Here is a 6,000-nt window from a genome sequence, read left to right on the forward strand (position 1 = left end):
TACTATAATATGGATGCCATAAAATATTTATTATTAATATCTTTGTTAACAAAAAACTTGACATATCATGGAAGAAGACATTTAAAACTATTTACCAACTGTCATGTTTCGTGGGACACCCTGTATATACCATCTCAAGGAATAATAATTGTCTTAAAACATTTTCTAAAAAGTGAATATTTTAAGATTATCTTTTTTCCATCTCATGATCTGAGTTCGTTTCCCTTTTGTCTATTTACAACCCCATTTTTTTAAATAATCTTTTTTATTTTTATTTTCTTGTGGTTTTTAACAATTTTTTTTATCGATTTTGATGGTTATTGCATCGTTAGAACTGACGAGGGTCAACCCAGATCGAAATATATCTATATAATAAAACAAGACATTCGTATAAATAAATGTTGCGTATAGCCGGCCAAACTGCTGGACCGATTGGGCTGAAATTTGTTGTGGACACTCATAAGAATGAAGTGTTTAATTGGTTTTAAGACAATCTTCTGAAATGTATCTGGATCCGCTCTTGGGTCAACTGTTACCGGAAGCCCGTGTATACCATTTACAGTCACCAAACCCTGGATGGATAATGGTTGCAATGATGGTGAGGGGTTCTTTGTCTGTTTAGCATTGTAACCATGAGAAGTATTGATAGGTCCCCTTTTCGTACCCATAGGGTTGACATTTGACTGGAATTGAAGTGTATGCATGCCCTCAGTAGTATGTAACATTGGTAGTTGAAGGGATAGCCTCCTGATCTGTGTGCCTTGAGCTCTGTGCTGCTGATGGTAATTAACATGTCCTGAATTTCTTGGAAACATGATGTCTCTGCTGATATTCTGCATTTCAACGGCCTTTGAAGCATTTAAAGCAGTTTCTTGAATCCTGTGTTCTTTGATCTTTTTAACCCTGATATCTTCAGTTGAAAATGATCTTTTTAGCTTCGATTTAAATTTGACATGTTGATCTTGTCTCTTACCAGAATTTCTTATTTCTCCTGCATTTGCTGACTTCTGTACAGAGGGCGTAGTGCGTTTCATTTTCCTGAATAATCGAACTGAATAGATCACAATCTTGGCCACCTCCATTACAGTTGACAGAACAAGCAGTACTGTTAGGATTAAGAACTCAAAGCACTCTTCAGCCAGGTTTACATCTGTACTCTTATTTGTTGTTGATAAATTGGCATTTGAGTAGGAAATTCCAAACTCTATCCTTGTATGAGAGATACTGATGGTATTGTAATCTTTGGAGTGTGTAAGCAAACATCTGACATGATTGACCAGAAGATCTGTAATAGCTGTAAGGACAATAAATACTGCTGATAACTTTAAACAAGTACCTCTGTTGAGTCCTTGGTAGTAAGCAGGATTATAAATGAGCGTAAGGCGAGCTGTGGACAGTATGAACAGATAGCCACAAATACAGCATCCAAGTGGCAGGTTGTTCATCACATATTTAGCTATTTCTGGGTATTCATTATAGAATCTGCTCAAATCTGCATTGGTAGTGTTTGTGATTAAGCCAAGAGTTAGATATTGTATGATGGCAAGCTCTTCAGTGCACAAGAACTGAATACAAAGTCCTCCAAGAATTGTTTCTTGCTTTGCCAGGAATGTTTGAAGGATAATGCAGGATGCGAAGGAAAGACTGCAGCTAAATATATCTATAGCCAGACTGCCAGTGTATAATGGTTTGGATTGTTTGGTACTGATATTGTGATAATACAGTAGACGGTTGCAAAGAGGTAAATACAAAGTTTATTCCCTTGCATGGTTCCTTGATGACTTAAAAATGAAAAAATCTGCAACTTCAAATGAAATAAAATCTAGAAAATGTATTTGCTTGTTGCTGTGGTGGCTTTCTCTGCTCTTTTGTAGATTATCTTCATTCCCCTTCTCTCCGTATCTTCTCTTAGTGTAGTCAGAGAGAAAAAATCATTAAATTTAACAATTTGGTTAATTGTTTTCTCTGTTATGATTCAAATACTGCTAGGCAACATATAAAACGTATTTTAAATAGATGAATTTATCGATTTCAACCAGCTTATACAAGCTAATTCTTATTCTGAATAAAAACTAACCATTTTGAGGATGGATTAAAGTAATCAATAGAACATGCATGCTCTAGTTTAGATTTAATTCTAGTTCTAGCTCTAACTCCAGCTCTGATTTTATTTTGAGTTTTGGTTCTAGTTTAATACGATTGTTCTTTCACAAGAACGAACGGACACATCAAGAATGATCCCACCGTTCCAAAAAAAAAGAACGAACACATAGATTGGGTTCTTAAAAATATTGGAACGATTTGTAAATAGGGTTTCCAGTCGTAATTTCGTTACGCGTAATTACGCGTAACGAAACGTAACACTTTCTTTCACTTACGCAGGAGCATTACGCGTAATTACGCATATATTACGTTTATGAAAGAAAGTCTAGTTTCGCGTAATTACGCGAAATTACGTATTACGTAACAATTCCGTAATAAATAAAGTACATATTAATTCTCAGAAATGATTGACTGCTATTTTAAGGATTTTCTGTTATAATAATCTACATGGCACTTTTTCTGTTTTTTTTTGTTTACACTTTTCTACTTTCTAGTATTAACATAACAATTTAAGTACTTTAACTGATAATTTAACTGATAATTTTGGATTTTGACAAACATATTTTGATGATTTCTGCAAACAAGGAAGGTAAACTTGAGAAAGTAGGTTGAAATATAAACATTTATTGAAAATATGTATTTTTTTTGATGAAAATAAATTGTTGGCCCTTTGTTAAACTTTTCAGTTGTCGAACGTGAAAATTACATCAACATAGTATTGGCTGAAATTTCTGATTTAACTTGCCTGACATTATTTTCCTTGTAAGTTAGATGCTTTATTTAAATTAAAAGTAAACTTTAAAATTTCATAGACGTAATTATTGCAAAAGTTCGCAAAATTACTTTGTAGAAATTACGCGAAATTGAAGTTATGCTAATTACGCATAATTAATACAAAATTTCGCGAAATTACCTCATAGAAATTACGAGAAATTAGGCCGTAATCACGCGTAATTATATTTTCGCTTATTACGCGTAATCATTACGAAATTTCGCGAAATTACGTTGTAGAAATTACACGAAATTACGCCGTAATTTCGCGAAATGGATATTTCTTCAATTACGCGTAATCCTGCGAAATTACACGAAATGAAAATTATTACGCGTAACTGCACGTAATTACGAGTAAGAGAATAATCTATTACGTTGGAAACCCTATTTGTAAAGGAACAGAACGGAACGGAAAAATTTCAAAAGAACGTTTAAAATCAGGAACGGGTTCTTATTGTCAAGAACGCGTTCTAAGTCGAGAACGCATTTTAAATCAGGAATGTGTTTTAAAAATATGTTCTTTTAAACATATCTATGTTATTATCACGAGGCGTATTCAGGGGGGCTACGGGGGCTCATCCCCCTCCTGTATCACTGAAATATATGCTTTTTTGAGGGGGGGGGGGTTGCCCCCACCCTCTAAAAAGAAAAAGAAATCAAGCCCTTCCTTGGAAAAAAAAACCTGAATACGCATCTCTAAATATCTTTAAAACCTATGTCTAGTTCTCAACCACTCTTAGTCTTTAATCTGTCAAAATACAAAAGTGAAGACCACGAGATATATTTCGACAATCTTCATTTTTTGGTATCACAAATTGTGCATTCCTTTTTTTACAGATTATACATTCAGGCATTATTGTGCTGTCTGAAATTATTTATTGTGCAGCAAAATGGCTAAAATTTACTTCTGAAATCTGAATTTACGTTAATCTATATTTAAGTTAAATACATATTCTAAGTCTGTGTTTGTAAATAAAGGGAGTCCAGTTTCTATTGTACTGCGCACTCCGTACAGACCAATTTATACATCCATAAGCTAAAATACTTGGGACATAAAATGTCGTCATCCACTATGAGTTTGGCCCATTTTAGTATTTTATCCTTTTGATTATCTTTACCGAGTCCATAATGAACTAAAGTCATTCTTATAGATTTGGTGGAAAAATATTAAATATTAGAAAACTTTTCATTTCCCAATATCTCCACATTATATAAATGTTGGCCTCTGAAGAATTATGAGTTTTTGAATCCACAATGAAAGTTTAGAAGTTTAGATACAAGATGGGATGAAATGTCGTCTTCAACATAATAATTTCTAATTTTTTAGAATTGAATGGAAAAGATCGGATAGAATCCACAAAGTCTAATTCCTGTTACGACTAGAAATGGGCATCGTTTTTTTTGTGAACGAACGAAATTTTTTGCGAATAAAGGTGTTGTTCAGAAAAAACGGACGACGAATGAACAACTTCAAAGAAATGAAAAACTATAGTTTTTTCCTAAATGGACAATTTTTTCAAACAAAATTTTGAAAAAAACTATCGTTCCTTTTACTGAACGAATGATTTTAATGAATAAACGATTTTAATGAACGAACGGTTTTACGATACAAACATATTTACTGAACGATCGTTCAGTGAGAAAATGAACTAAATAAATTGAAAATGAATAATATTTAAGAGAACGAACGAAATGTATTGTTTTTACCAATTGAAAAAACTAACGAAATGGGTCGGTCACAAAACATGAACGAACGAAATGAAAAAGTCGAACTTGTGCATAAAACTAAAGCAGCAAGGTCACAAAGTTGTACCAGTAATTTCGGATACATGTTACCTTCTTCTTCTCTCTAGTCCAGTGTGCTGTATCTAGATTCTACATGGGTCCATTAAAGCTATATGTAAGCATACAGGGTGTCCCAATAAATAAAGAGATTAAGATACGACTTAAAATTGTATTCTATTTTTGATAGCTGATAAAGGACAAAAGTGTATCAGAAAAAGATGGTATGTCTTCTGAGCTTTTCAAAATGTGGTCTTACTTCATAATTAAAACAGTTTTGTTGTTATTTAATAAAATTGAATCTGGACAGATTTCTCAATATTTCCGTCATTTTTAGGAATTCCGTAGACTAGTAGTTTTTCGTTTAATTGTTTTTAACTGAGATTCTGAAAATACTAAATTGTATTCACTTAATAATGCAGCGCGGAACTAACACGATAAAGTCGTCATTAATTTCCCATGTTTATTGGAACACCCTTTAGATAGATATTTATTCAAAGTTACCTACAAAAGATGAGACTTGATGAGAACAACATACGAAATTCTCTCATTGCTGTTGTCCTGAAAGTGCATAATGTGTCTGCTCGTTGTTTAATCATTTAATAGATAATTTTAGATTGAATGCTTTAATGGTCGAAGAAAACGTTCAAATTTAACCTTATGTCTTATTTAAAATCTTAATTTTAAATGACCTCGGGCCTCCATGCAAACATGGTAATGCCTGGTTTACAGCGGTTCCCTTGAACCCTTTGTCTGATCGTGTATAAATTATATTTTAAAAAATGTTTATTTTCAATAACAATTCCACGCAAATTTGATTGCAAAATCCGTATACTTTTGTCCAAAAAATCATTTTCGCCGTTTGTGCGAAATCCACGCAAAATGCGGCATTTTCGCAACATTTTTTGTTCATTCACACAAGCATAAAAATACAATATTGCGGCATAGATTAACAAATTCCTGCAATATACGAAATTTGCGTGCAACGATTTTTCCATTCCACAGGAAATTCTACTTAAAGTACCATGAAAAGAATTTGCCAAAAAAAAAGAGAGAGGCAAACAACATTTCATAAGTTTATTACTCTGTACAGAAACTTCGGGTGGCATTACAATTGGGACCAATTCAATGCCATTTTACTTCATGCGGGAAAAATAAGAAAATTACAGATAGAATTTAAGACTTTGTGAACTTGTGGTGTTCGACCTCCTTCAGACATCAGAATGTTTTTTTAAATAGTTTTCTTTACACTTTACAAACAAATACTATTTTTCATATTTTTCAAAACAATTGTAATTTAAAGGTTAATTGTTTAAGTTTAAGAAACTAAAAATCTGTTTTTGC

This window comes from Eurytemora carolleeae, unplaced genomic scaffold (assembly GCF_000591075.1).
Source record: "Eurytemora carolleeae unplaced genomic scaffold, Eaff_2.0 scaffold1311, whole genome shotgun sequence".
Classification (NCBI taxonomy): domain Eukaryota; kingdom Metazoa; phylum Arthropoda; class Copepoda; order Calanoida; family Temoridae; genus Eurytemora; species Eurytemora carolleeae.